General features: G+C 39.7%; 1 non-coding gene and 1 pseudogene across 1 annotated transcript; both read left to right on the forward strand.

Moving 5' to 3' along the window:
• The first annotated feature begins 12838 nt into the window (after nt 1-12838).
• LOC149015821 (calcium-binding protein CAST-like) lies at nt 12839-13325 on the forward strand (annotated as a pseudogene).
• A 5435-nt stretch (nt 13326-18760) lies between these two features.
• Nucleotides 18761-18867, forward strand: LOC149015822 (small nucleolar RNA R71). Its single transcript, XR_016173776.1, has one exon. It is a non-coding gene; the product is annotated as a small nucleolar RNA R71 (small nucleolar RNA).
• The last annotated feature ends 1854 nt before the right edge of the window (nt 18868-20721 follow it).

A 20721-nucleotide genomic window follows, 5' to 3' on the forward strand; every position in this document is an offset into this window, starting at 1 on the left:
ATATCATATGCGTTGCTTGAATTAATCCTTACTGATGCATTGCATATAGGCCATATGCATTGTTTTGATTTATTCTTACCATATGAGTTTGCCTAGTCTGTATGAAATGCTTGTCAGTATTGTTTTGAATTCCTCTTAGCTGTTTAAGAAGTCAGCCAAGAGTCCAATGTTCTTTACCTATTAGATATATTTTTGTTGTACCTTCCACCCCCTGGTAAAAAAAAAAATCGATGGAAGAATCACACCCCTGAAGAAGTTTCCTCATCTTAGTGGAAGCCCAAGTATGCTTTCAATTTCGGGGACGAAATTTTTTTAAACGGGGGAGATTGTGAAATCCCACCTAACCCTAACCTTGTTGTTGTACCAAATGCATCCATACCATATTCATTTTTCGACTTATTCTTTGGCGCATGAATTGCCTAGTTTTGTTTGGTAGAAGTTTACCCCGAAGCCGATCTATTCCCTCTACTATTTCTTCTAGTGCCTTCTATCTCCTTTTGATAGGAGGGTGATCTTAAATCATTCCCATGACTAATCCTTCTATCCCTTCTGTTCTAGAGTGGATCTCCATACACTCTATAACCTTGTAAATTCTCCACATGATGATTTCGAAGGGAAATCAAGTGTGATCTTCATGATTTGTTATTCTTTCTAATTGTTTCAAGACTTCAAGCTTTTCATCTCCTATTCTTCAATCAAAGGTTAGTAATCTCTCTTGTGTTGTATTGATCTACTCTATTATGTTTTATTCTTTGTGATTGAGACTATGAAGAAGATGTGCATCTTTACAACCATCTTTTCTACAATCTCCTTTCATTCTTAAGGTTTTATGATCTTCATATTGATCTTTGCCATGATCCTTGTGAAATCTTCATAAAGCCATGATCATACTTTCGTTTTAATTTCAAAGCATGTCAGATATATTCCTTGTTTGCTTACAAAAGACTTATTTGTTATTTGTTTTTCGTGGACTTTGGGAGAAGAAAGTCAAGACAAAAGCAATGTATCTCCATCTCTTTGGAAGCCAAGTACTCTCCCAATTTTGAGGACGAAATTATTTTAAGGGGGGGAGAATGTGAAATCCAGCCCAAACCTAGCTAGGACACCCTTTCTGTTTTGGGTAAAGAAAGGTTAATTTAATGTTACACCTTGAAGTTGGACCTTGATTTCAGTGTTCTATCTCCTTCTTCTCTCTTTTCTTCTTCTTACTGTTCTATTTTGATGTTTTGATTGTGGAGAAGGTGTTACACTAATGTACCTACCAATTCTTAATCTCCCTATGTCTTAGAGTGAACCCCCAATCACTCTATGCATTACTTGAAACCACATGGTGAATCTCCTCAATTCTTCAATGATTTTGATTGAGTTTTGGACAGTATGATCATTCTACTGTAACTTCTTTTCTAATTAATGTTTAACATGTTTGATCTTAGCCTTACTATTGTTCTAATGTATTTCATCTCTTTGAATCAATTCCCCTTTCTTTCTAGCCATTATAGCTTTCTATGTTGATCATTGATATACGCATTCTAGTAAGTTTCTATTTTTGATTCCTCTCATTCTAGGATTAGTATTCTTTTGATTTTCTATTTAGTTATTCTTGTCTCTGATATGTTGTTGATATTCCATTAGAGTGAAGCCTTGTTCTCTCTAATTCTTCCCTTGAATCCATGGTGAGTTTGCTATGAAAACCATGTTGTTTCCAATTTAGAAACTCATGTTCCCAAATTATAAAGTACTGATTTCTGACCATGGATGATGTCCAATTCATGCTAGATAGTCTTGTTATGTTTGTGTGAGGCTCCCTTTCGAATTTCGAATTTCGGATCAATCGGACTTCAAACGAAGAAGTTATGACCAAAACAATGCATTCTGGCCTTGTTGTTCCCATTGGTCGACTGATTGGTCGATTGGGGCCAATAGAAAAATCAATCGACCAATGAGATCTATTTTGCTGAATTAGGTCTTGGCTGCTCTATTTAAGTCCAATCTCGAGTCTAATTCGTCTTTGGTGCCTCCAAAGTTTCTGGAACGAACCAGAGCTCTCCCCAAGTCATCTCCTTTACACCTTTGGTGGTTTTCTTGTTGGATCTTCATCATTTCTCTTGCTCTTGCATCACAAGGTATGTGATCACCCTCCTCTCTTCTCCATCTTTAGTTTTCTTTATTTTTTCTTTTCTTTTCTGACTAAGAACAGTGGGTTTGATGTTGTTTCTGTTGCAACCATCACTCCACTCATTTCTCTATTTTTCCTAAAGATTTAAGGTTTGATGGATGATCTTAACCAAGATCATCACTTGCTTTTGAAGGAAACCATGTCTTTATCTTCTTTCTCATTTTTTATTCAAAGTTCTTCAATCTTAGATCTGTTTCTCTAGAAGTTCTGTACATGATTTCTCTATTAGATTAGTAATCTATCATTCTTTAGTTTCCCCTCCATGAATTTGCCATGATTTCTCCAAGAACCCTGACTGGCCTATTTATGGTAAGTTTTATTTCCTATCCTGTGACTTTAGGACTTGATGTTATTGGGGTTTTGAATTTCTCTTTAGACCAATACACTGTCCTAGTAATCCCCTTCATGTTTAGTGGTGTTTCGGATCACAAATATACATTTTTCTGATAAAAAACACCCTTACAGTCTGTCATTGTCACTGTTGGTCGATTGATTGGTCGATTGGACCAATCAACCAATCAATCGACCAATCAAGTCAGTAGCCTTGGTTTTGGTTTATTTTTGGTTGATTTGATTCCTACCTTCTGGAGTTCTTTCCTAATAAGGTATATATATTGTCTAGGATCCTCTTTCCAAGATTAGGCAAGATCTTCCTTGATTCTCGGGATTTTTTGCGAATTATTTAAGGTAAGGATGGTTACTTCTATAATTACATAGATTGTGTGATCTTGGTTTCCATATTAGAATCTTCCGGATGGGTAGTAGTATGTGGGGTACCTAGCCATGCAATTCTAGACTCTACCTAGGTATGTCATCCAGTAGTTATGACAGTGCTAGAGACATTAGTGAGCATGTGTCCCATACCACAACCCTTTGATATCTCAAGCTAAGATATCCTTATGGAATACCCTTTTCATCAGAACCACAAACCATCATCATCCTCATACCACATGCATAATTGATAAAGTATATGTAAAGACAATACAAACAGCAAGCATATAATAGGATCAGCATGCTATACAAGGTTACAACGGTATATAAAATGAAAAAACAGTATTGAAAGACACTGGACTAGCATGTTCAAGTCATTTTATAAAGATGAGGTTGTATGTCCTTACCTATAAATAAGTAGAAATCCTCTAGATTGCAAAATAGAAACAATTATAAAACTTTTACTTGAAACAGAGGACACCTATAAACAGGGTTACAATAATATGTAAGTCGAATAAATGAAATCGGACAAAATCCAAAAGTTACTTGCTCACTGGAAACCAGCTGGTTGCTTAGGCTGAGTGACAACCACTAGTGACCGCCTTAAAAAACAGTGAGTTTCAGATCTGAAACTCAGGCTTTTGATCATCCGATTTCAATCCAATTTTTGGATGATCATAGTCCAAATTTCAAACCTAACACTCCCTCAACCAAGGGTAATACAAAACCTAACAATTGACACCAATTTGGTTACCAATATTCCTCCCCTCGATTAGATTAGTCCTTTTCACAAAAGCAGGGTTTCGTTTTCGGACCTGATCACATCAAGATCACTAAAAGGGTATGTACCTTAATAAGAGGATCATGAACAACCAAAAAGGAAAACAATTCTACTCTAATCATAGCCAAAGGTAGAGTATGAGTGAACAGGGAATCACTTACCTGAACCAAATTAGCTAGAAAAGACAAGAGAGCTTTTAGGACACTAACAACACTTCAGATCACCTTCCAGCACGTCTCCATTGCCGCCTAACCACCAAAATCAGCAATCCCGAATATAATATTTGTAAAATAGACGAGGGTTGCTATTTATAGAAGTATGGAGGAAAAATAGGGCAAAACCCTACAACCAGGACCAGGCAGTCGCTTGGGGCGGTTGCTTGGTCCAATCAACCGCCACTAGCAACCACCCCCTAGTATATTGCTATACAAGGGTGCTTTGCTCAGGGGGTTGAAGTCCAAGTACAACCTAACCCTAATGAACACATGGGGGAGGTCTTACCTTCATTCCGAACATCTCCAAACATCACTTGCCTTCTAGAGCTCCCACTACCAAGCAAGGCAGGCTCTTCAACAAGAGAATCCCGATCCATGGGTTCAGGGTATGGATCATGGACTTCTATCCGGACACTCCACAAATTTACCCGACTAGACTTTCGGGTTCTCGGACCTGCAATACGGATCCCGCGTTAGAAATACGGGGGTTGTTATAGTATCTCGAAGATCGGTCAAACGAACCCGCCAAGGATTGTTCGTGCAAATCCTTCAGCCGATTGTTAGCAAGACAAATGCCCCTGTTTGATCGCTGTCACCTTCACTAACATAACCCTCTTGGGTTGGACAAAATATCTTTCGGGGGTACTTAGGAAGGTCAAACTTATACCTACTGTGAAATCCAGCCCAGACCTAGCCCGGGGTACCCTATTTGTTTTGGGATAAAGAAAGACTTGTTTAATGTTAGACATTGAAGTTGGACCTTGATTTCATTGTTGTTATCCTTGAAAGCCTTAGGAGGCCATGTCCGGCCTTATCCTTACCCTGACCCGGCCCGGAATTTGCATTGGCTGTTGATCCAATGACCCGAAGTGGTGGGAAAAGTCCTTGTGGACCCTTTTGGTTGATGATTTGGTGTCTGAGCCCAAGCCCATGGACATTGGCGATGATGCCCCTCACTTGAGAGCATTGTCAGTGTTAGTTTTGAATCTGCGCACCGAAGAGGGGTGAATTAGTTGGTAGACCTAATGAACACCTGTGCACAATCCAAAAGTATTTCCCGAAACTAGACTTCTTGATGGACTTGTAGGAGAAAACCCCACCCAATTTGATCCCATATAGCCCTCCAAATCCCTGTCCGAAGTTGCTGAACTATGTTTGGCAAATCCTGCTTGCGCATCGAAGAAGGTGAGCTTAGTTGGTAGACCTAATGAACTCCCATGCTTGATCCAAAGGTATTTCTAGAAACTAGACTTTTTTATTGACTTGTAGGAGAAAACCTCACTGAATTTGACCTTGTATAGCCTTCCGAATCCCTGTTCGAAGTTGCTGAACTATTCCTAAGAATTCTGTTGAAACTGCTGTTGGTCAATACTATTGGTCGATACTATCAACCAAAGGTAACGACCAACAAGCCCAGAATCGTGAAAAATGTGCTTTTTGGATATTCCTTTCTCCTTTTTAAGTGAAACCTCGAACCTAAATCATTATTTCACTCATTTCAACATCTGAGAACGTGGAAAAGCTCCTCTAAGCCTCCTCCTTGGCTTGGGTGTTGATCTTCTTCAAGAATCATTGTCTCTCTTCTCTAATCTCTTCTCCAAGGTATGTAATCTCTCACTCTCTCTCTAATCTACTTCCACCTCGTCTTGTTCTTGCTACTGAGTTCGTGAAGAAGGTGCTGTAACCTTACTACACATGTTAAGCTGAGAGATATCAGAAAACCTATTTCTTATAACCTTCTTCTCTGTCTCAGCTTTCTCTACTTCTTACGGCCTTCTCTACTTCTTACCTTCTACCTAGTCTTCTTCTCCAACCCCTATCTTGAATCAGAACACAAACCCAGCAAGTCACTCACTGATTTAGCAAAGATTTATGGCCCTCTGATGACTATGAAGCTCGGTCACCACAGTTGATTCTTCAGCAGCCACAGCCCAAGGACTTTTCCAAACCCACGATCAAGCACTTGCTGGTTGAACAGTTGTGAATGCAGTTCGAGCACTAGACCACCATCAAGTTTCTATGGTATGGCTTTCTGTTTCTCCATGCTAGAAAAAACCTTACAAGCTCTGTCATCATCAGATCTTTCTCAACCCAGAAATCAGATTAGGCAAAGGATTCATGTTTTTATGAAGAAAATCATAGTAAGAAGGCAAGAACATTATGCATAATAATCATAGCATGAATATGATATGATAGGGCTGATTATATGTTAGTATGTACTCTAATTTACTGCCCATCATTTCCCTAATTCAATTCCTAAGTTCTCTTGCAATTGTAATGGTTTTCATTAAAGAACATGGGTCTTGCAAGTTTGAACCTAGGACCTCAAATTGGGGGTTTTCAATCCGACCATTGGATCATGTTAATTCTTGCTACGTAGTCTCCTGCTACTGTTCTTAAGCATCCCTCCAAGTTTCATATCAATCCGAGACCCGGAAGACCAATTTTGAGCCAAAACCCAAAAAGCCAGCTTGCTGTCCAAAATTCTTTTGGTCGATGCTTGTTGGTCGATACTATTCACCCAATGTATCGACCAACAAGGTTGCTGTCAGAAACTTTTTCCCAGTTTTGATCCGTTCGATCTCCGATTGTTTTGATTTCTTCTCTAATCCTTCATGTATGTTTGTTTAGGGCTTTAAGACTATAATTGGGCCATTCTCTTGTGACTTTGGATCATCTTTTTCACAATTTGAGGTAAGGACGGTTATTGCCATATAACATAGACTGTATGACTTTTACACTGTTGTTGGTAACTTAGTAGACTTAACTTATTAGTTGATTTTAGATATCATATGACTACTATAGTTACCTTATGACAGTAGCACCATGCTTAATTACTTGGTTTATCATGTTTACTTATTCTTGTCATTTATTTATACACTGTATTATGAGATGTTATGACATGTTTTCAATATGATAATGTATTGTTGATATGTAATGGATGGAAATAAGCATGTGATTGCTTAGGTATGATTTGGGATTGGGGAGTGCCCTACTGGTGCTTCTGTCCTTGGACATCGGAGGCAATAGTATGGGATGTTCTCCGAAGATGCCCATCGACACTTTCCTGAATCATTGGATGATATACATAGGACTTGTCTAGATGTATGGCTAGGATGTCCCTATCATATCAGACCCGATTCGGAAGGGCATTGAGACCGAACGACCCGTGGTAGTAGTGTGGATTTGTGGGCGCTCAAGACCGGTAACCACTCCGTGAGAGGACATAAATTGCATTGCGGATACCTGGAAGGGGCCATTTATTGGTAGGGTTGCAAATGGCTAGACTTGGGCTCACGGGCGCTCAAAACCGGTGAAATGATCCGTGAGGGGACGTGAGAGCTTCCCGTTTACCATTTGCGGATGACCAATAGGGTTGATGAGTCGGTGAGTAATATCCGTGACTCTAGTGTGAAGGATACCTGAAAGGATCCCAAGAGGGGAGGAATGGACGTATCTGGAACTAACATGATATGATTAAGTAGATGACTTGCATTGGGCTAGGCTATACCTTGACAGCGCCAATACTTAGACCAAATGGTGATGTGAGAGAGTGGTGATCGAAACCCCCAACCATGGATTTGTCCTAGAGGGATGCAGGACCCAATTCCCCCCGGTGATGAGTGACTGAGACTACCTAAAGAAATATGGTGCTTTGACTTAAAGCATGTCTACCATAGAGACCAACATACTTAGAGTTAGAATCATATTTGCATCTTATGTCTCATATCATCTGCATTATTTCATGATTGATATCATATGGCTTATGTATTTTGGAATAACTTTCCTTGCTGAGTTCTTTTGAACTCACTCCTTTTTGCAACATATTTGTTAGACTTTTCTGCAGGTACTACTACTGTTGACTGTGACGGTCAACACTTTGAAGACTAAGTTGGTGACTCATACCACTTTGGCTATGGTGACTACATCGGTGAAGGCTATCAGTTCAAGACTCATATTTGTCAGGAGTAAATCCGACCTGGTTTAGTTTCTTATGATTATGTTATTGAGGAGACATTGTATAAGTTAGAAGAAACTATAACTTAGTTGCTTACCTTGTTATTTCGCTTCTTTGGAGATCTGGTTGTAATCTTAACCTTAATTTTAGTCGATCTACCTTCCGCTATTATTATAGGATGGGTTTCCTCCCTCCTTTTCACACTTGACTGTTTATCCTATTTGAATTATTTCCGCACTCTGATGTTATTTGTGAAACCTTCTGAGATCCTTTCTTGATTTTACTATTAAATTATTTGAATACAAAGAATTGTTCTTGCTTTTGATTATATTTTTGTGATAAGTGGATATGATTGTTCCTAAACTGGATCTGTTGGGCTATGGATCACTCCTGAGTAACCCAGATAGGGTACCCCCTAGGTGGATTTGGGGCGGGATGTGACACCTACAATTGGGATCTAAACCTCTATTCATAACCATGCGAAAGCAGAGAAATTTTGGGAAAAGCACGGGAACAAGCAAAGACAAAGTGAGATCGGGATCTTAGTTGAGAGCAATGAAAGCGATGTACGAAGTGCTTACAACAGAGAAATGAGGGGATATTTATACCTCCAGAAGAAATGGAAATGATCTTGATCGAACGGACGAAAAATGGTGCAATCCACGGACAAGGTTGCTAGACGATTGAGTTACTTGGAGGAGTCATTATGACTAACTGTCCCGTCAGATGAAGTGTAACCACACAACTTAGGCTAACACCTAGGAAACTCAACAGTCGCATATCCATTAAGCAGCCCAGGAAGTACAGGCAACCAAGGGAACATCGAACTGATCTCCATTTCGACAAGTACTATCTCTGTCACATCCCTCCAACCAATACCCTATCTGGAATACCCGGAGGTGTGATCCACAGCCCCAAAGATCAATTTTAGGAACAATCATGTCCACTTAGCACAATAATATAATCAAAAGCAAGAACAAATCATTGTATTCAAGTAATTTAATAATAAAGTCAATAAAGGATCTCAAAAGGATCACAAAAGAATATTAGAGTGCGGATAACAAAATACCAATCAAAAGATAACAGTAGAGTATAGTGGAAATATACTCCACAAACAAGCGGAAGGTAGATTAGAAATCTAAAGCAAGTTCTAAGCTATCACAACTGAAGGAAAAGGAAAGGAAATTAATAGTCATTCTAATACTAAACAAAATAATAAAGCTTCAAGATCCGGCTAATTCCGATGCACTCCATCATCACACGGGTATGCTTCACTACATTGATTGTAGTTACCAACATCTTGGGAACCCAATGGGTCACCCATTGAGAGGCTTCATAGTTTTGGTTCTCAAAGTCATTGGTACCTGCAATACCATCTAAAAACATGTACCCTGAAGGGTAAGCTCAAAAAGAACTTAGCAAGTAATCCAACCACAATAAACATCTTCACACACAATCCAAGGCAAACATAAATGCAATGACAAGAAACAATATGTGCAAGTATGCTTCTAACTCTATATATGTATGCTGGTCTCTATTGGCAGACACACTTTAAGTCATAGCACCATACTCCTCTGGGTGGGTCTCAAATCACTCTCCCTCAGCATTCCTGACATCTTGGGTTCTCCGTTTGTTAAATGGGTCCTGAAACCTTCCTGGACATCTTTGGCTGGGGTTTAGGTCAACACTCTCTCACATCACCATTTAGCTTGAGTACTGGTGCGTGTATAGGGATAATCTTAGCCCAATGCAAGTCATCTACTGAGTCACATCTACTTAGGGTTAGATACGTCCATTTCTTGCTTCCTGCGATCCTTTCCGGTACCTTTCCCACTAGAGTCACCGTCTCCTTCCCACTACGTAGACTCTTAACCCTATTGGTCATCCACACATAGTAAACGGGAAGCTCTCATCCTCTCATGCTTCCCTCAATCTCGAGCACCCACGAGCCCAAGTCTACCACATGCAACCCTACCAATGAATGGCCCCTATAATGTGATTCATGTCCTCTCACGGGTTGGTTATCGGTCTTGAGCGCCCACAAATCCCCATTGCTGCCACGAGTCACTCGGTCTCAATTCCCCTTCCGATAGGGTCAAATATGACAAGGGTTTCCTAGCCAAACACTTCTAGACATGCCCTAGGTATGTCACCCAATAATTAGGGAAAGCACCAAGGGGCACCATAGGAATGCATCCCATACCACCTCCACTGGTGTCCAATGACAGAAACGCCAAAAGGGCATTCCCCATTCCCCAATCATAACTTAGGCATTCACATCACATCATGCTTTCATACATATCACAATCAAGTCCAAATCATATTCACATCATTCATAATTTAATCCAGTATGTAAGTCACAATATGAGTAACCTACTGTAATTGCAGAAGTAATGTAATGTAAAGAAAGTAAAACAACAGTAGCTGAATCATGCATTCAAATCACATCATAACAAGGTATGTAAATATGCATATTGTGAGTGGAGTACTCACCTTGAATTTGACTTCGTAAACTTTGAGAAAGAGATCAATGGGCAAGTCCAAGATCACTAAAATAACCCGAAACAAACATGTATTGAACATAAGGAACAAACCCAAACGATCGGAGATGAAATAGAAGCAAAATTGAGGATACTGACTCTGTGGGTCGATTGGTTGGCAGCTTGGCTCAGTCGACCAAGTGAATAGAACGCGACAACAAACCCTAAATCGGTCATCACTTCTTCATTTGAAATCTGATTACTCCAAAATTCGAAGGGGAGTTCCCCAAAAACATACTTAGACTATCTAAGAAGGTCTAAGCATCAAACATGGTCAAAAAGATTGAGTCCTAATTGAACCATGAAATTAGGGTTTTATCGCAGACAATCTGTGTATCCCATGGAGAGACTAGAGAGAATGAGGATTCACTCTAGGGAAAGAGAGAATAGTATTTCAAAATCAAGAATAGGAATTGGGTAGGGTCAAACAATGAGAGAAAACAAGGTTTTCAATTGGATTCCCTTTCCTGAAGGTTACTCTAAAATTTCCTTAAAAATAAACCCAGGGGTAGATTCACAAAGTAGAAAGGGAAAAGGGATTCACCCACAAATTATGGGGATAAAAGAAAAGGTTTTAACAATGGTGTGAGACCTTTCCCACAATCATAAAGATAAGTAGAAAAACAAAGGGATCACAGAGGTAGATAGAAAACAAAGGGAAAGTAACTCAAGGTCTTAGGCAAGATAAAAAAAATAAAAAAACAAAAAAAAAACAAAAAAAAAAACATAGGAAACTCACCATATGGTTTCAAAGAAACATAGAGTGAATGGGGGGGAATTCACTCTAAGGCTAAGAGGATCAGAGAAGAGACCATTACAGTATAATACCTTCCTTATAATTAATCAATAAGAAGAAATAGAAGAGAGAATAGATCAAAGAAGAAACAAATCGATTACTAACCTTTGTAGAAGACGATTCAATGAAGAAACTCAAATGGATGCTTGGAGATCTTCCTTGGCTTCGAAGAGGAGGTTTTAATGTCCTTCCCACCTTCTCCAGAGGCTTAGGAACATAATGGGGCTGTTCACCACAAAATTCCAATAAATAGAGCTTTAAAACCCCAAAAAATAGAGTTTTACCAAACTACCCATGCTTGGGCAGCTTGCCCAAAAATAAGGATTTGTAGCTCCAAACCTCAAGATTTTCAATGGGGCTTCTCCCAACTCAACAAGCAACTTACCTAGTATAGAGGGACCTTCCAAAACATGTCCAACTAGGCCTCAAGTCCATCAACCAAGCTCTTCAACATCAAGATGCAGTTCAACTCCAAAACAGATACGGTTTCCAAAAGGGAACTTCATCATCAATCTCAATGGGTTTTGGGTCAAACTCCATGTCTTCAATTGAGATGGCCCACAAAGTCTTCCTCCTTCACTTCGGGGTCTTCGGATCTACACTAAGGGAGAGGTCTGACTTGACTTCCTAGGAATTCCAAAGATAACAACACTGCACTCAAGGTCCAACTTCAACGTCAAACATCAAACAAGCCCTTCTTCACCCAAACCAAACAGGGTGTCCAGGTTAGGGTTCGGGCTGAATATCAGAGTCCCGCCCCATGATGACCACCATCACTTGGGCTAGGGGGCTAGTGTTACGAATGAGATACACGTGTGGACACATACTTGTACAAGATTGCAATATCACTCGGCCAAACACCCGGCTGATTGGCCAAGACTTATCCTACTTAAATAAAACTAATAAGGAATGCCTCACTCATGCCAAGGCAAAAAAGGACATGCCAACACATATGGAAACTACTAATCGAGTATCTACCCCAATCACGGCTGGACAAGCAGGCATACTTGGCACTGTTGGGTCAAAATAAGGTAACTCCCTTACTATTTAACAAGGTCCAAATCCCCAGGTAAGGACTAACATTTTCTGGATAATCTCTGAGCAAGCTTTGCTCAGAATCCTAATTTGATCCCGGACTGACTTAGCCATCAGAGGCGGTTGCCCGGCATCCTAGCCGGCCTGCGTCTAACTTCTTCTGCATGTTTCATCATCTTCCTCTTAGGACCATACTTGGGAGTCAATCAACTTCAGTCAGGACCAGGGTCAGATCTGAGACAAAAAATACCATTATATGCTAGTTACCTGTATTTAGGTGATCTTAATTAGTCAAATGGATTTAATTATATGTGAAAGCACTATTTAAGGGCTAATATCCCACGTTGTAGGTCATTAACGCCTTAATTGCACCTAGGCCCACCAAGGGCATTTTGTTAATTTTGGCATTAAAGGGTATTTTGGTGATTTTCACCATTGTTTTTATTTGCAAGGTGCACAAAATAGCCAAATTTCGGTGCTGGGTTCGATTCGCTCAGCACCGATATGCAATTCAGCGATATCTCGCCATTTTATCACCAAACTGGGGTATATCGCCGATATTTCAAAATTAAAAACCCCAGCTCTGAGAATGGTGGTCGATTTGAGAGGAGATCAACGAGAGAGAGATGGCAGAGACAAAGCCAGCGAGCAGCAAAGCAGCAGCGATGAGGCGTGTGTCGTCATCGTTTCGGCTTCACTCACCAAGCCTCAACAACATTCACTTAGAACTGAACCTAGCCTAGAAATGCTAGGGTTAGAATCCAAAGCCACCAAGAATGAATCTAAGGCCTAGTGAAGCTGGCCTTGCCTTCAAAGACTTCCAGGCCTTGCACATGTCACTCAACGAAACCTTCTTTGGGAAAGCTGTCGAGAACTGTGGCGATGGCGATGATGACAAGACATGCGGGGGTGATGGTTCCAGTAGCCCTGAGCCTTCGTCGTTGCAGGAGGAGGGAGATTTGACAGAGGCTTTCAAGTGTTGGATGAGGACGGCAATGGCTTCATCTCTGTCATGGAATTGCAAATTTGTAGGTGGTGTTGAGAAAACTAGGGATGCCTGAAGGCCAAGATGTGGGTCGAATTGAGTGCATGATCTTCTCCATTGATGGTTGATTGTAATTTTATCGCCGATTCTCTAGCGAGATTTTGCCATATTGCCAGGTTCGCTGGGTAACAAACCGGCGATACAGGGAGAAATTTTGCACCTTGGTTATTTGTTCGTTTCTCACAAATTACCTGGGTTAGTCCATTCCTTGGGTTCTAGCACTAGGGGGTCTAAGGGCGTAAACCCCAAAATGAAATTATTAAATTTTATAAATTCTAATAAAATAAAATTAGGTTTTAATTAACCTTATCTTCATTTTAGCTTGATTCCAGAGTGATCTAGGGCTCCAGATAGATTTTCACCTAAGAAAATTCAAAATTGAAATTCATATTTTTTTGCAATGCTTTTTGAAAAGCAATCAACAAACTGTATATTGGGCGACACTTTTAAGAAAGGTGGCAAAAAGTATATATTCATTAACACTTGTTAAAAAGCGTAGGCAAAACTGAATTGATCTTTTTCAAAGAGTGAGATCAATTTCCCCCCCCCCCCCCCAAAACACTAAAAAATTATTTTGTTTTTTGAGGCTTGGTTAGGTGGTAAAGACCCATATCTTATTGAAGAGGTTATGGTTATGACCCTTGTGGACGGCATGTATAACATCCCCATCCCTATATATAAAAGCACCTATTCCCAAGAAAAAAAATATTATAATCTGCAAACATCTCTCTGTGTCTCTCCCTCTTGCTCGCATCCTAGAATGCTTCTAGCAGCCATCATCCTAGAACTCAAAGAAAGGCAAGAAGCTTTGGTATGTTCATCCCCAACCCTCAACTGGGAAAACAATTATAAACTACAGACATCTCTCTCAGTCTCTCACTCTCTCAGTCTCTCTCCTATTCGCTCACACTCTTTCTCTCTCTCATGCTTGTTGGCACTCACCGTCTCTTTCGCGATGTACATAATCAGCAAGTCATAGTTTTCCCCTTTTGCTTTTCAAGTTTTTGTTTTAATCTACTGTTGTTGTTGTTGTTGTTGTTGTTGTTGTTGTTGTTGTTGTTGTTGTTGTTGTTGTTAGGATTATAGCAATCAATCACACACAATCGAGTAGAAAACAAGGAAGAAGGAGACATGGATTTTACCCTAGTTCACCTCAATGTGAGACTACGTCCGACATTAGGTTTTTCACTATATTCTTCTCGAAAACAACTACATACAATGTTTTGTTACAAGAGGATATATATAGGTGCTTAGAAACCCTAAGCCATAGTGGGACCCCCGTGTCTATCGGCAACACAATGTGAAGCATGAGCCATACTCAACATTTTTCCTTTAATTGTTCTAGAACATTGATTTTGAATTTCTGGTGCAACTAGGTTTCTTTAATCATGGGATTTCATTCTCTTTTGTCTATATTAAATTGCTAGTTCTGATTTTTGTTTTTTTTTTTAAAATTTAAAACCATTTCCCCACAAAACCCCCAAAAAAAAACTTCTCCATCCGCCCCGCCCCCCCCATCCCTCCCTCAACCCTCAAACAAAAAAAAAGGGCAAGAAAAGCCAAAAAAAAATATTTTTTTTTTCACTTACTAAAAGGAGAAAAAAACAAAGAGAAGGGGGATTTCCCCCCCCCCCCCCCGGGCCCACCACCCCCCCCCAACCCCCCCCCCACCCAAAACACCCCCCCCCCCCCCCCCCCCGGGGACCCCCCCCCCCCCGGTCCGAGTCGCTAACCAATCAGAAATAAAATCCTATACTAATCTAGCAAGCAGAAAGTACGGGGTCGAACTATGGGGAACTGAAAGGCTAAGTCACTAAGATTGAATTCAACAAAACTAAATTTAAACTAAATCTACTAACTAATGTAAAACGTTAACTTTGAATATGTGAAGATTCTTTGGGATTTCGAATCCCCTATGCTTTTCCCTAACCGATATAATTCTATACTTCAAAGCAAATTAGGGATGGTCTTCCTAGGTATGCCCTATCTTTGCAAGACTATCGTCCTTCGCGGAAGCTTGGCACACTTAGTTCGCTGAGCTATAGAACATCTTTGGCCAAACTTAAACACAATCAACTAGAAGAGATAGAACAATCAACTTAATGAAATAAGCATGGTTCATCTACATCCCAAAGAAAAGGAACTAGCTACTCATTATTACAAAGTTCATAAGAAAAATAAAGATGAAAACATAGGGAGAGAGAGAGAGAGAGATGTGGTCTTCTTCTTCAGCAATGAGAGAGATCAGAGCCGCATTCGCCATCTTCTTTTCTGTGGTTGGCTTCTCTTTTATGTCTCCCGCACACATCCCCTCTCTTTACCCATCGATTTGACCTTTATTCTTTCGGAATTTGGAAAAACTCAAAACTGGAAAGTTGTAGATATTTTTAATATCGTTTCATAGCATCTTAAATCATTGAAATCCAAGCTCATACGAGAGAGATATGCCCAAAATACTGAAGGTAGTCTGTTTACCCGATTTTCAGATTTATTACCAATTTTGTTCCTTAGACCACCTATTTCCAATTTGGCTAAGATCTCACTTTTCATGATTTCTTGAGCAGCAAGATTGAATGCCATGATTTAAAATCCACCAATATCTAATATATTTGCCAACTTTACTCCATATTATCTCTAATATCCAAAATCTCCTTATTCCTGAAAAATACACAAAAATACTCAATTAGCTCTCTTTAATTAAATAAGTATGGGGAATTAAATCAAATAAATAATGGTAAATGCATGCTTATCAAATACCCCCACACTTGAGTGTTTGCTAGTCCTCGAGCAAAACAAAACAATAAAAGTAATACAGAAAATAAATAAAGAAAAACCTAACTCACTTTCGTTGGAATCACGGTTGCACTTAGCATGTGCGACAAGCCTTTAAACCCCTAGGTTACGCTAGTGGACGAGTTGTGTCTCGTGAGTGTTTGCAGAGAATATACACACAAAATTCTTAAGTGCTCTTCTAATTATTCTGGCAGTAGTAAGAGTAGAAAGATAGATTCCAAGACAAAGACACGCCACTAAAGATTAAAGGGAATATAGGCACCCCCACACTTAAGCTCTTTACACACTCTCTTGAGTCTAGCTCTAGGCAAACAATTCAATCGAGAAGTCTCTTCTTATCTTCAGTCTACTAGTTCACCCTCAGATAAGACTAAACTAGATACCAAATAATACCAAGAACTCAAGATCTAAGCAATATTGACCTTCTTATACATTTCACCTTTATAAGCACATTAATTCACTTCTTTCTTTAATGGTCACAGTTCTAGTCCGTGCAATGTCTTGCCTCTTAAGCTTTCTAGATGGCCTATGTAATGAGTGTTGGGTCAGCCGCTCTCAAGCCAGATGGCTTTAAGGGACTAGGTGTAGAATACCCCTCGAACTTACTTACTCAAGCCAACGAGGCTACAGGCCAAGACTGGACCAAAGACACCCCAACTGTTTGACGCGAAGCACGATGTTGGTGACACCGAGACCCGGTTACTGAGAAGGAGGTCTAACCTTTAAACTTCAGCATTTTTTTTTTCTTTTTCTTTTTTCAGATTATACTTCAATTTACTTCACATTTAAATAGTCTAAAATCGGTCTCAACTTGTCACCATAAGCACAAGGCAATACAAGATAACTAGATGGTCAAACCTTTTGGACTACCTGGAATTCCTATTTTCCGATTCGACCTCGGTCTCAAAATGTAAAACCCATTACTATTCTCTCAAGAGGGTGTTCATTACATCAGATGGGATTTCTAAAACACTTAAAACTCTCATTTTGTATCTAAGCAAGGAATTAAAACATTTATCTTACCAAAGCCAGAAAAAATTGGGCACTTTTTATCTTTGTGACAATGCTCTACCAACTATCAACAAGTCTTACTCAAGTTGACACCCCCCCCCCCCCCACCCACACACTTAAATTATGCAATGACCTCAGTGCATGCAAGATAAATAATAGAAGCAAATAGAGGAAAGAGTGTACCCGATGTTTGAACTCATGATAGAGCACGCAACAGTAAAACCTAACAACAAACAAAGAAAATAAAGAAAAAAGAACAAGAAATAATATCTAAACATATGGGTTGCCTCCCATAAAGCGCTAAGTTTAGAGTCTTCAGCCAGACTCAGTAAGAAGCAGCCAATGGAGGTGGAGGCTCAAATCTAAATGTGAATGGTGACTGCTCCAAAGAAGTGGAAGAGTCCAACAATGTGTTGACTTCCTCAATATTTAGGTTAGATTCCCCAAATGGCAAGTAATGTTGTAGGGGATCATCAATAAGCATGTTTGGAATATAATCAACCACTACCTCATCAATAAAGTGAATTGCAAAGCACTCTTCATCTCTATTTGGGCTTAAAGATACATTCTTTATAGAATCTGGAATTGAGGACTCAAGAGCTTCAGGGAAGGGGGCTTTGGGAGTGTAAGATTTAGGAGTAGGACCCTCTACAATCGGAATGTGCAACCCCTTACAAGGAAATTGATGGGTAATACTCATAGGTGGTGTTTCTTTACTAAGCTTGTGTGCATCATTGCAAGTCTCATGGGTCAAATCAACCACCTCTTGACTCTCAAGATCAATGGGCAATGGCTTAGGAGTAGGCAAAGGTGCATAATATTCCTTCCCACTGCATGTCACAACAGAGATTGCTTGAACTTGTTCTTTCCTAGATCCAATTTGATGATTAGGGTTACCTATTGGTTGACTAGGTAACTGACCAACCTCCCTCCTACTGATGGCATCAGCTAGTTGACCAGGTTGAGTTTCCAATTTGTTAATGGACTGAGAATGGGAATGCAACAATTGAGTGTTTTGCTCTAATCCACTAAGTGCTTTTAGTACCTTATCCTCAAATGATGAATTATGTGAGGGTTGTGAAGATGATGGTTGCTCATTCCTATAGGCATTTTGGTGCATATTAAATGGAGGTGGCCTATAAGGTATTTGATTAGAGGGATTGGGCATTGAGTTTCGCCATGAAAAATTGGGGTGGTTCGCCATCCTGGGTTATAGGTATTGGAATATGGATCATTGCCAAATTTAGAAACTCCTTGGGCCAAATGTGTATGCTCCTTAACAAACTCAGGGTATTGTGTAGCCAAATAGCAATCAGTGACATGATGGGATAGGCTAGAACATAAAGCACATGCTTCAATCTGATTAGGTGGAGAGAAACTTGTAGGAAGTGGAGATGGGGTTTGTTGTCCTAATGACAAGAGATGGTCCAGTTTCTTTGATAGCAAGTCAACCTTAGTGCTCATCTCAATGGTAGGATTTATCTCATAAAGACCGCTCCTCTTTGGTTTCCCAATGGATGGAATCTCAGTCCTAGCTGCTGAAGCATGGTGTTGGGAGTTTACACTAAAGGTCTCAAAAAGTTCCCATGCTTCATTCTCATTCTTGTGCATGAAAGTCCCACCACAAGAAGAATCAACCATTTGCTTATGTCGGTCTCTAAGGCCATCATAAAAACATTGAACCAATTGCCATTTAGGAATAGCATGGTGGGGGCACTTTCTAAGTAATTCTTTTAGTCTTTCCCAAGCCTCATGAAATTGTTCTCCTTCTTGTTGGGAGAAACTCGTTATCGCTCTCCTAATGCTATTGGTACGGCCAATGGGGAAGAACTTTTTAAGGAACTCCTGTTGCATTTCTACCCAAGTGGAAATTTTAACATTGTCCAAAAAATGAAGCCAATGCTTAGCTTTATCTTTAAGGGAGAATGGAAAAAGAAGTAACCTTAAAGCATCAACTGAGAGGTTTTGAATTTTAACCGTGGAGGACACCTCTAAAAACTCATCTAAGTGCTTATAAGGCTCTTCATTGGCAAGTCCATAAAAAGATGGTAGCATTTGAATCACACTAGATTTGATTTCATATTGAGCCGCCTCTATGTTAGGCAACTTAATACAAGAAATCGGAGTATATATCGTAGGAATGAAATGCTCACTCAAGGGCCTCATTGGAGGCTCATAGTTTGCCATGGTTCTTTGCCTTCTAAGGTTGGCCAAAGTCTCTTCTAACTCTAAGTCAAGTGGAGTCAACTCAGGGTTTAGGGACCGACGATCATGCATACACACAGAAGAATAAAAAAAAGAATAAGCTAAATAAGGAAAATTAAAAGAAAATAACTATAGCAAAAGGGAGAGTTTAGGACGTACCTGAAGCGCAATTCACGTGATCTTTCGAACAAAAGTTACACATGTGGGATCTGAGGGATGGGGATTTTTAAAAATTAACCTAAACAACCCAATCTAATGCAAATATTACAATTGAAAAGTCCTAAATACAATTATATCTAAGAAAGAAAAGATAACAACCTAAACTAATTATCAAATCGCTACTCTTGCAGTTACCTACAAAACAAAAGAAAAAGAGATTAGTTAAATAAGCAAAGAAAAATTAAAAATTAAAAACACTAAAATTACTCTAAAAATTATGCCTAACTAACAAAAATTTATCCTAGCAACCGTGCTTTGGTTCCCCGGCAACGGCGCCAAAATTTGATCATGTCGCTAACCAATCAAAAATAAAATCCTATACTAATCTAGCAAGCAGGAAGTACGGGGTCGAACTATGGGGAACTGAAAGGCTAAGTCACTAAGATTGAATTCAACAAAACTAAATTTAAACTAAATCTACTAACTAATGTAAAACGCTAACTTTGAATATGTGAAGATCTTTGGGATTTCGAATCCCCAATGCTTTTCCCTAACCGTTATAATTCTATACTTCAAAGCAAATTAGAGATGGTCTTCCTAGGTATGCCCTATCTTCGCAAGACTATCGTCCTTCGCGGAAGCTTGGCACGCTTAGTTCGCTGAGCTATAGAACATCTTTGGCCAAACTCAAACACAATCAACTGGAAGAGATAGAACAATCAACTTAATGAAATAAGCATGGTTCATCTACATCCCAAAGAAAAGGAACTAGCTACTAATTATTACAAAGTTCATAAGAAAAATAAAGATGAAAACATAGGGGGAGAGAGAGAGAGATGTTGTAAAACCTAGCCCTAACCTTGACCCGGAAACCTTGTTATTTGTAGGTCCAGTGACCCAAAGTAGAGTAAGAAGTCAGCTTTGGGCCATCCCAGTGGAGGACTTCTGGCTTTGAATCCATGAGAGTTGATGATGAAGTTCTATTTATGGAAACTGAATCTTGATGAAGATCGGATTAGTTGATGGACTTGGAGTGCTCTCTATCATGGTTTGAAGGCATTTCTACCTATTAGGTAAGTCACTTGATATGTGTGCAAAACCCCTTTAGGTTGGATTCGTCGGGCCTTCAATTCCTGTTTTGGATTGCTATCTGCATTGGTCTGTTGGTCGGGGGTGGTCTTTGGCAATTAGGTCTTGCTTGCTCTATTTAAGTCCAATCTCGAGTCTCTTCGTATTTGCTGCCTCCAAACTCTTTGGAGCGGACCAAAGACCTCTCGCAAGTCATCTCCCTTGCAT

Source organism: Hakea prostrata, chromosome 5 (assembly GCF_041222555.1).
Source record: "Hakea prostrata isolate BN-2017 chromosome 5, UWA_Hpros_2, whole genome shotgun sequence".
Classification (NCBI taxonomy): domain Eukaryota; kingdom Viridiplantae; phylum Streptophyta; class Magnoliopsida; order Proteales; family Proteaceae; genus Hakea; species Hakea prostrata.